Below are 12,176 nucleotides of genomic sequence, written 5' to 3'. Positions count from 1 at the left end.
ACTAAGTGATACGCTAACCCCAATGGGAAACTGAATGAAAATAAAAATGGGTATGAGACCAACTGGTTATTAGACGAAAATGATCATAGACGAACTGGTGATTAGACGAAGTGATGATTGTACCAAATGGTTATTGGACCAAATAGTTGCTAGACGAAAATGTTGGCGGACGGAATGGCCTTAGACTAAATGAAGGTAGACCACGTGGTGAGTGGACGAGTTGGCAGTGGACGAATTGGCAGTTTACCTGTTAGACACACAAACTATAGTGTGGAGTGCCGTCTCGATCAGTCTATTCTTGCAGACGATCTGAAGATTTGTATAAATGGGTTGGTAAGAGTGGAAAAAAGAAAAGAAAAAAAAAAGGCCTTATCTGTCAACACCGAGAATTTCATTTCGCATCTTTAGGCAGAGGAAACGAAAGCAGATCTATAATAATATTTTCCCACCGCTTAATGACTAAGGCCGTCAGAACACTCTCCAAATAAAACAATCTTCGATCCCTATGTCAACAAGCATTATGAAATATCGAACTAGTGAAGTTCAATATAAATAAAAGAAGAGATTCAAGAAACCTTTCCCGGACTGTTTGGGAAAAAATGTCACCGAGATTGCACAGTGTGCACATCTCAGCTATATCGACCAAAAACTTCAATCCTGATCTTCTCTTTTGTCTTTGGAGATCCGACTGAATGTATGCTCTTTATTGATTTTTGTTGATCAAGTTTGACATGTTATATATCGTTTTGAAGCGTAGTTTGAGCTTTTTCAAGCTCAATGAAATTCTCAAAATTCATTATGTTTGACCTGTTGGTTTTGGCATGTGATGTGTCCATGGTCCGGGGAGGCAGATCAGATAATGATGTATATCAAAGACCAATACCATGTGACTGTGCCTTAAAGGGGAATCCAGCCCTGGTCAAAATATGTTTGGAAGGAGAAAATAAATAAAACAGAATGGTGAAAGTTTGAAAGAAGTTTTAAAATTGAGATCTTGAAGACTGTAGATTTCAAATTGGCAACTGGGTAAGTAAATGACAACTTACCCACAGGCCATGTACTTTATTATCAGTGTTTGTGGTCTTCTCCCAAGTACCCATTCCCCTGGGGCTGTAATCTAAATATAGCCTTGGTAGTATATTGTTTTATGTCCTCATGAAAGAAAAATAAAATTTGAAGTAAAACATTTGGAAAAAAATGTAATTTTAGTCATTTTATGTATTGGAGTACATGGAAGAGTACATCACTTTGACATCACATTTGTTGCCAATTTGAAATCTCCATAGGTATAGTAATTACCAATATTCACAACTTTTAAAAATTCATAATTTTCTTATTGTTTGTCCGATATTGTTCAAACTTTCACCTATCAACTTGTCTGATTTTATTTTTCCTCTAAAAGCAGGTTTTTATTTGGGTTGGATTCCCCTTTAACGGTTGCTGCTTTTTTGATCGTGTTGATAAAAAAAGGGAAACATTTTTTATTAGATCTTATTCTATTTCTGCATTCATGATGCATATGCAACAATACATTTAACAAAATAATATTACAATGTTCGTAATATAAACGATGAAAAATGAATATTAAGACGATGCTTTATTCCCTTGAAAGACAATATCAAACATCATAGTTTAAAAGAATGCAGGAGACCGCCATCGTGAGCGCTTAAATGAAGGCGGCCTCGTAAAAATATACATGTAATGTATTGTTTCCCTTCCTATCATTCCATGTGAGCCTCCTCCAGGGAGTCGATGCTCCGTAAAAAATGTTCCAAAAGGTATTTCTGTAGATAGAAACATTTATTGGAACATGGAAAAATTAAATCAACACGTGAAATTATATACATATCTTTTGCTTCTTCCTCTTTTTCTTCATCTATACTTCTTCTTCTTCTTCCTCTTCTCTTCTTCTTCTTCTTCTTCTTCTTCTTCCTCTACTACTTCCTCTTCTTCCTCTTCTTTTTCGTCTTCTTCTTCTTCTTCTACTTCTTCTTCTTCTTCTTCTTCTTCTTCTTCTTCTTCTTCTCCTCCTTCTTCTTCTTCTTGTTTGTTCTCCCTCTTCTTCCTTCTCATGGCCTTACACTGCGTGGCAGCGGGGCGGCGCGGGGAGGGGGGGGGGGGAGAGGTATATAGGGAGAAGTCCCCCTCCCCCCGAAATATTGATAACTTCCACTTTCTTACTAAAAATTTCCAGTAAATTCACCACGAAATCCTGCGAAATATCTTTAGGAAATGTGAAAGAACCCCACTGACAAGCTCGTTTGCGTCGCTCACTCGCTTTTGAATTTCATCAAAACTTATACGGCCAGGTTATTTTTCCTCCTTCTTCTTCTTCCTTTCTCCTCTTCTTTATTATCTTGTGTGTGTTTAATTTGAGACTAATGTAACACACAAATCTAGTAATCACCTATGTTCATTTTGGTGATACGACATTGGCTCCGGCGGCAATATCTCGTCTACGATTTTGGGTTAGGGTAATAGGGTTGCAATAGGGTTTGATGGTAGGTTTAGGGTTGGGTTTGGGATAGGGTATAGTGTTAAGCCTAGAGTTGGTGTATGGAATATTTAGAGCCGAGTAATTGTCGCTGGAGCAAATGCCATGGAACTTAAGTCTGGTGGGGCGGAGGGGGGGGGGGGGGAGGTGGTTGCCTTTGACGTCAGCGTTGGTAAGACGAGGCGAATGGCTCGAACCGGGTATCTCACATGAACAATTGTGAATATCGGGCAGATATTTCATAGTTTGCTATGTAGCCCTTTCAACTCGAGGAAAGTGGTCTGAATACGTAGTCTAATCTTTTTGCCTAATTTCTTGTGCACAGAAGCTCGTAACGATCGCGTCTGTGTCTGTAGACTAGTTATCTATTATCTTCTTTCGTGATGGTGGCGCTATTTAACTTTTGTAAGCAGTTACGCCGCAGTGCCTGAGTTCAGTCAGATTTTTTAAACACATTTTATTTTTCTTCATTATGTAACATGTGAAAATAATGTATAACATGAAATCATTAATAGAATTCATTCAGAATTCATATACATAAGCATTTTGACTTGATTATTCCAAACATGCCAAAAGTAAAATTAGTCTGTTAGTAGTTTGTAGTTTTTTTTTGTTTTAGCATTGTATAATTCGTTTTATTTTTTTTTCATTGTAAGCGCTTTGGGCCTTATGGAAAATGCGTCGAATAAGCAATAAGTATTATTATGCAAGAATTATCAATTAATATGTACAGATTTCTTTAACAATAATTTATAATCACAGTGAGAATAGAAGTACAACAAAAATCATCTAGAAATCTCTATGAGTAGAATAATAAACACCAAACATACTGACAGATAAATCTCAAGTTGAACGTGATCTGAAGTAGATCTATGTACAGATATAGAAAGAGAGAGAGAGAGAGAGAGGGGGAGGGAGGGCAAGGAGGGAGGGACGAAGTTTTTGCTATACCTAAGTTATCTTCCGAGAACCCGGTGACGGGGAGGGGGGGGGGGTAGAGAGGAGTATTTGCTATACCCAAGTTATCTTCCGAGAACCCGGTGACGGGGAGAGGGGGGGGGGGGGGGGGGGTAGAGAGGAGTATTTGCTATACCTAAGTTATCTAACCAGGACCCGAGGACGAGGAGGGGGTGTGAGTGGTGAGCGGGGGGGGGGTGAGAAGTAATTGCTATACCTAAGTTATCTAACCAGGACCCTAGGACGGGGAGGGGGTGGTCATTGTTATATCTAAGACTGGTCATAAGTTATCTTCCAGGTTCGGGGGTGGCGGGAGGGGGAGGGCTGCCATTACAAGTTTCAAAATTTATTGATCAAAATCGATTTTACATGATCGACACCATGTCTGTCACAAAAAGACTTGCTTTACACGAAGGGACGATTTAAGCTAAACCTTATATAATATTGAGGCTTTTTTTTGCGATGGGAAAGGATTAAACCCACCTCCCCCCCCCCCCTCCCCTCCCGCAAAAAAAGGTTAAGGGTATTTTAGGCCGTCTTTGTGCAGGACTCTGAGTTGGAAGTTATTTATTAGGACAGTGCATCCCTCTCCCCCGACCCACCCCGTGTCATCTTGCGTAGATAAACTTGATTATTGGGAAAGACGCTTTTTTATACCGTGTGAAATAATATATTAAAATATTATCATGTATTAAACATTGTGCTCCGGGTTGAATATAATTTATATCTAAGCAAATAGAGTGAACTTCACCAAGCGAAATGCTGAAAATTTCATCAAAATCTGATAATAAAATAATTAAGAAGTTATTGCATTTAAATTGTCTGAAAACTGTTATATGCACGTCGTCATGAATATTCATCAGAAGGGCTGATGATGTCACATTACCACTTCCCTTTCTCTCCAATTTATTACGTTTAATCTTCATTGTTCCATTTTCATACATGTGTGAATCATAATGAAATAAGTTGCAGCAATAAATATATTATGAAATTCATCAACTGTCTAATGTTTTAGATCTTGGACATGTTGACGGAAAGAGAATTAATAATGTGGTTGAGGTCGTATGGTGGCGCTCTTCCACTCAGGTGAACGATCTTAGTCAAAGGTGCCGTGGGCCGAGGTGCCGTGGCCGAGTTGTCTAAGGCGCCTGGCTATACATGGAGAGTCAGGGGTTCGATCCCCGGCCGCGGCACCTACTTTGCCCGTGAGCAAGTCATTTAATCTACAATATGCTCTTTTATCCTACTTTCAAATAAATGGAAATGCTATATGCATTATTGGTAACTAGGTGTCCACTTGTAAAAAAAAAGTCCAGTCGACAGGAGTATAATATTTTTTTTTCGTTCAGCGGCTTCGTGTCAATGTTATTACAAAATGCACTCCTATCCCAAAAAGGGGCACTCGATGCTGAAATTAATAAGATCTGAAGAAACAGATCACGGGACATAGAGAAGTGGTCAGAATACTTACGTTACCAATCCGTCAATTTTTTTAGTGTTCTTTTTTTCCATTACATTAAAAGTCAAGTTTTCCCCAGAAAAAAAGGTTGATTTGAATCAACAGAGAAAAATCATAGAAGCAAAACGCTAAAAATTGTTATGTATTTTTTCCAAAAATTTGAACATTATGAGCAATGTTTGTTATCCTGAGAAAGATTTGTATGCGACTAAATAATTACTACGAACGCGAAGCGCGAACAGAAATGAACAGATGGAAAAGGTACCTGTTAAAGACTCCATGCAGTTAGCCATGAAGACGTTACATATTTCAACAATCAAATAATGCGAGCGCGAGCTGATTTTTAATTTCTACATTTCTACATAAAGAATAGAAAATTTTGATTAATTTTTGTAATCGTGAACAGGATAGCTATATAACTAAACAATTGATGCGAGCGCGAAGCGCGAGCGGAAAAAAAATCGAGATTCAGACCAAAAAACGGCACACTCTATTCATGTTGTGTAAATCATGAAAAGAATAAGTAATAGGGGATTTTCCTACATTAATAATGTGAGCACAAAGCGCAAGCAAAATTTTTTTAATATTGTGATCTGAAACTGGATAATGATTTAAATAGAGAACAAGTTGATTATCTTAATAAACATGCGCGCGCGTGTTTCATATTTAGACCTAGAATCTAGGCATTATCATGAAAATCAAAGCTCGAAGCGCGAGCTGTTTGATATTCCGATCTAAAAAAGGGAGTCAATTTCAGCTCTATATTTCAAGCACTTAATAAAGAACTGATAATTTTCATTATTATTACTTTGAGTTTTAACATAGGACCAGGACTTTCTTGGGACATGTCATCATATGAAAACGATAACTATCTTCCTATTCCTCTTGCTTAGGGCGAGATGAAACAAAAGGGACAATTTAATCATGAAATTGATATGTTATTCATTAATGCCTAATGAGGGCGCGAAATCTCATGATATTATGGCCTGAAACTGGACATTTAGAGTACTTTTGTAATCATAAATAGAATGCATCAGTTAATATATTTTAACCATTAATGTGAGCGCAAATTGCGAGCCTATTTTTTTATAAACTGTCATGAAAAAGGGATTTTAAGTAGTTTGGTGTACTGTATAATCAATATTGAGACATACATAACTCGCCAATCAAAATGCGAGCGTGCAGCGCTAATTGATACGATTTGACAATCAGACCTGAAAAGGGATATTTTGAAAATTTTATGGAATACACGAAAATAATAGGTACGTGATAAATCAAAATTCAGACCATAAAACTGACATTTCTACAGAGCACCTAACAGGCAATGTGAGCGCGAAGCGGGAGCGAAATTTTATATAGTGACATGAAATATTCTTTTTATTTTCCAAGTCTTCTCCTCATCTTATTTTAATTACTCGTCCTCCTTCTCTTTTTCCTCCTTTTTTCTTTCTTTTTTCTTTCTTTCCTTTTTTGGGGTCGGCTAATAGGAGGGCGGGCCCCTCGCCCCCTGGATCCGTCTATGGTATGGGGTGCACATCGTGGGGGAGGTGGAACAAAAGTCTGGAAAATCAGCTGTTGAAAGGAAAAGAAGGGGTACAAATTTCGTTTTGCTTGCCAGTGTCGGAACTCCTCTGCATAAGCGGGAGGGTGCACGTGCACCTCCCCTCCCTCCTGCCTACGCCCTTGGCTTCTTCATTCATGTTATGAACTGCTGCTCTTCCCATCATGCCATGCGAGCCTCACAAAGTTAACCAATATACAACAATTTCAATTCAATTTCAATTTATTTGCTCATAAAAATCCATACAAAAACACTACATATTCAAAGTATCGTATTCACAAAAATAGAAAAACAACAACAACAAATAGAAATAAACATTAGATTGAATATGAGAGGGACAGCAAGAAAGGAACAAGCCTTGGGATTAGCTGACCCTATAACATAATAATTATACAAAGACTTCAATAACAACGATATGGAAAAATCACTAAACTACAACCTAAAGGGGGTGCCTATAATGCCTGAATGAAATATATATAAACAAACTTTATGAATAACTATCTAAAATAAATTGCCTTGATTTTGACCTTTAAAAAAATTCGATGAATCCGATTGATTGATATCTACAGAAACAGAATTCCAGAGTTGTGGTCCTTGAAATAAAATTGAGTTTTTAAAAGATGAGTCTTGGGTAGATGAAAATCCTTTGCATTTCTGGTGTTGTATCCATGGAAATCACCATCGAACTTAAAGAATGTTTTGAAATTATCTGGCAAGAGGTTATTGTTACATAAATACATAAATATAAGAATTTGAAATGTATGAATATCATAAAATTTTAATACATTCAATTCAACAAACAGAGGATTCGCATGGGCAAGGTAAGGAGCATGAGACATAATTCTTATTGCACATTTTTGTAAAATATATAATCTATAAATGTGAATGCTACTTGCACTTCCCCAGGCTAGAATACCATAATTAAGGTATATACAATGGCATAATACATCAGTTTTAAAATCTCCTTGGGAAATGATCTTAATCAAGACATTATTTCTATATTTTTGGCAAGCTTATTGCACAGATTATCAATATGATTTTTCCATGTAAACTTATTATCTATTGTTATTCCTAAAAATTTTACTGACGTTACACACTTAATATCTGTATTGCACATTCTAATTGAAAGACTATCTGGTAAAAATGAATTACTAAAAATCATGTAATTGGTTTTTGCAAGATTAATTATCATTTTTTTGCATAAAACCACTCAGATATTAATTCAAGTTCAGAATTGAATAAATTGTGTAAAACATGGTAGTTTGTGTGAGATAAAAACCGACTAGTGTCGTCAGCAAACATAATACAATGTACATGATGTAATAAGTTGGATACTTTACTAAGATCATTAATAAAGAGGAAAAACAACAGCGGTCCTAAAATAGAACTCTGAGGAACCCCACATGAGATAATCTAAAGCTGTGATTTGCATTTGGATATTTCAACATATTGTTTTCTGTTGGATAAATAACTTTAAAAAAATTTAAGTAGATTACCTCTTATGTCATATAATTGTAGTTTGTTCAATAAAATAGCGTGATCAACTATATCGAAAGCCTTCTTCAAATCTAAAATCATTGCTATCAAATATTTCTTATTATAAAGAGCGTTGGTAACAGTATGGACAAAATCAATAAGAGCCGAAGAAGTGAATGACCAGCACGAAAACCGTATTGATGTAGAGATAATATATTGCACTTGTTTATAAAATCAAATAATCTATTATATATACACTTTTCTAAAATCTTTGAAAAAATTGGCAAGACTGATATGGGTCTGTAATTTGAAACATTTTTACTCGGACCATTTTTATATACAGGAACAACACGAGCAATCTTTAATTCATCAGGAAATATACCGAGATCTAAACACTAATTGAATATTGTACAAAGGGGTTGACATAAAATATGTATTGATTTCTTTATAACCTTGATACTTATATCATCATACCCAGGACTGCAATCACTTTTTTTTTTATGTTTGACACAATATAAATTGTCTCGGTAGAAGTGATTGGTTTGAAAAAAAAACAAGTCCTTGGATTTCTATCCAAATATCTACAAAAATTCAAATTTCAATTATTGCCCTGATTAACAGGAAAATTCGTTTCAGTTACAATATTGATAAAATATTCATTGAATACATTACAAATATCAGAGGTATCATGTAATAATTTATTATTATTTTTTAAAAAATCAATATTGCACGTTTTATTTGCACGACCCATTGCACGATTAACAGTATTCCAAGATTTTTTCATATTTCATTTGGAATTTGCAAAACTTTCCAAGAAATAATGTTTTTTAGCTTGTTTAATCATAATCTGACTTTATTTCTACATTTTCTGTACACTTTTTTTCGATATGGTGATGGATTTTTTTAGATAAAGTCGATATAAACGACATTTTTTCTTTGACAACTTTCGAATATCAAAATTAATCCATTGTTTATTCTTTTTGGGTTTTTTCGTCAAATATTCCAAGGGGAAACATAAGTTATATACATTAAATTTTTTTCTAAAAATTGCACATAATTTGCATTTGGATTGTTATTGTGGCAATACCAATTGACCATTAAAAGGGATCTTTAAAAACACGTAATACTATTATCATTGATTATTCGAAGCGGTTTATCTAAATTTTGCTGTGCGTTGATATCATTCCAGCTAATAGAGTATACAGGTAAATGATCACTGATGTCAGTTATTAGTATTCCAGATTCAACTTTGTCTGCATGTACGCAAATACTTGTCCAAAAAGGTAGGTGTGCATTTGAGAGATAGGCATTGAAAATGAATAAAACAACAATTATTTTATTAATCCACCATAGTCATGATAGTGATGGTATCACCCCCTTTTGTTCATAATAATATTTGTCACTCATTCCTCTTAAGTTTTACGGAGAGGATATGTATCTCACTGATCAAAAAAAATACGAGCGCGAGGCGCGCCGAGCTGAAGATTGTTGATGTTCAGACCTTAATAAAAATGAAGATTTTAAAGTTTTATTCACAAACAGTATCTGTATAAAGAGATAATCATGTAAAGCGCGAAGCGCCAGCAAAAATGTTATAACTTCGGCCTACACTTACCCGAAAAGGAAGGATCAAACACTTTTTCTTTACATTATAGGGAAATCGTGAAGAGGATACGCATGCGATTACAAAGTGCGAGCTGAAATTTTTCGAGATACAGATGTAAGAATTGGGCATTTTACACATATTTCTATAATGTAACTAAACATTTAAAGGGGGAGTTTACCCTGAAGAAAAGTTTCTTGTAAAAATAGCAGAAAAGAAATAATAAAAAAAATATTGGTAAAGGTAAATCCATTCAAGGTTAAGAAAGTGTTATAATTTTAAGTTTTTGATTTGTGACGTCACAAACGAGCCGCTGTCCCATGTAATATAAACTGCATTTAATTTCAATTGTTAATGGTTCGTGATGGCTTATTTTTGTTTCAGTCTTTTTAGCAACGGGTGTGAAAATGATTTGTCTATTAATAAAAGGTACAGTAAATTTTCTGAGAAAAAGACATTTCTATCATTGATTATTTACCTTACGATAGGTCGGGAAGATGCTCGCATATGACGTCACAAATCAATTAATTAAATTCCAATAACTTTTTTTATATATTTTTTAATGGATTTTTCTCAAACCTTCGGCAATTTTTTTTTTTTTTTAACGCTATTTTTACTATTGAATTTGTGTCACGGTGCATTTCCCCCTAAATAAGGTCGCGATACACGAGCTAACATTTTTTTAATATAAAGAATGCATAAATATATCACTGATTAAATATTGCGTAATTTGCGTTACCAAATTGTACTCTATCGAAATCATTTGAGGGAGTGAATCTCAGTTGTCGAGATCCACTGACCGGTACTCTCCAGATCAATCTTGAGATCTCGCCTTTCTGAAATAGCGCCCTCTTATGTCTACAATCATATAGTCGTTAAAATCCCTTCACTCGTTCACCGCAGCCCGGTTAGCTCAGTCGGTAGAGCATCAGACTTTTAATCTGAGGGCCAAGGGTTCAAGTCCCTTATCGGGCGAAGGATTAATTTTTTTTTTTTTGATGTGCTTTGTTAAGAAATGAATTTTCATCAATACTGAGTTCAATTCGAGCCATCTAATACGATGATGAATATCATGACAAAATTAACAGACAATACAATTAATAAGGAACCTGGCAGTCTGATACTATACTACACCTGCTACTGCCACCACTAATATATGATACTAATGATGATTATGATAACAATAACTAGAATGATGATGGTGATAATAATAATGATAATAACAATAAGGATGATGATAAAGAATACTAAATAGGATGATGATAATGTGATGCTGATAATATTAATAATAATAATAATGATGATGATGATAACCAGAATTTAGTACGCTCTCTGTCATGATTTTTTTTCTTTATCAGAGAGTTATCTAACAATAAGCATAATAACGTAATAATTAATGGTAATAATAATACATAATAATTACTTATTCGGCTACCGAGAGGACATAAATAATATAGAAAGGACTAATCGGGCTAGATGAAAAGAAATTTTTGAGTAAATCTGCGGAGTTTGATGATTTGATGTCAGAGAGGGGATGTTCATTCTTTATTTGCTATCATCAGTCCTCATACGAGTCTTTGGAATGGCAGCAAGCAAAAATGGGTCTTTGGATGGACGAAGATTAGGGCAGTACATCACTAATAGATTCACAGAAACAATGACTGTACTTGCTCAATGAAGGCCGTACTCTTTTTCAAGTCGAGCGCCCTCTCTCTTTAAGTTCCGTCACGACGTGGGATGGTGTGTACACCACTGAACTGGAAGGTGTACACCGATCTTTTTTTGGTATAGCACTTTCATTTATTTGAATGCAGGATAAAAGAGCATTGTTGATTAAATGCCTTGCTCACGGGCATAGCCGCCGCAGCCGGGAATCGAACCCCGGACTTTCAATGTATAGTCTGGCGCCTTAAACCACACGGCTACGGCACCTTCAGACCAGTTCAATTGCTTTGAGTCGCTGTCGGGAGAATATCGGTATTCAAGAGCGAAATTCGCGATATTCTGCTAGCGCCAGGGAATGGGAGATTGGCTGGGGGCTTCATAATTAATTTGCTAAATCGATAATAAAAATGGTAATAATAATAAATAATGAATAAGAAGAGGAAGAAGAAGATAACGAAGTTTAACAATTTGGCTCTTTTTGCCAAACCAATTAAGAGTGTAGTACTCTTTATATTTTTTTAGTATATCACTGCAACCAATTAATAATGTATTTTTCTACCCCTCGTGCAATCTATATTTGAAATGATGGCAATTTCAAAGGCAGTGGGTCTATAACGAAAGCAAACAAACTACTTTTGTGTACTTCTATTATTGTTCTCTCTGGCGTAACACGTGCATGGTTGACTTTTGCTCTGTAAACCTATCAACAAATATTGTGTAAAACACAATAATTTTTGGGTGATTTGCGATGAATCGTGATCCAACATTTAAGCAGGTCCCATTATTATCCCTCGTTGCCCCCCACATAATAGTTATATTTAGAAAGTTTTTAAACAAATCAATCTACACTGTTAAAAATATTAGTAATTTTACAAAGAAAATCGTAAATGTACAGGATGTTGACCTTTTGAAAACAGACGACAAAATGATTTAACAAACCAAACGTATTAAAGCAGTGATA

The 12,176-nt window shown here is 35.3% G+C and overlaps 1 non-coding gene across 1 annotated transcript; it reads left to right on the top strand.

Moving 5' to 3' along the window:
* The first annotated feature begins 10,452 nt into the window (after nt 1-10,452).
* TRNAK-UUU (transfer RNA lysine (anticodon UUU)) lies at nt 10,453-10,525 on the top strand. The gene has a single exon. It is a non-coding gene; the product is annotated as a tRNA-Lys (tRNA).
* Nucleotides 10,526-12,176: the final 1,651 nt, after the last annotated feature.

This window comes from Lytechinus pictus, chromosome 9 (genome assembly GCF_037042905.1).
Source record: "Lytechinus pictus isolate F3 Inbred chromosome 9, Lp3.0, whole genome shotgun sequence".
Taxonomy (NCBI): Eukaryota; Metazoa; Echinodermata; class Echinoidea; order Temnopleuroida; family Toxopneustidae; genus Lytechinus; species Lytechinus pictus.
The sequence above is the reverse complement of the archived record's forward strand: the minus strand, read 5'-3'. Positions and strand labels throughout refer to the sequence as shown.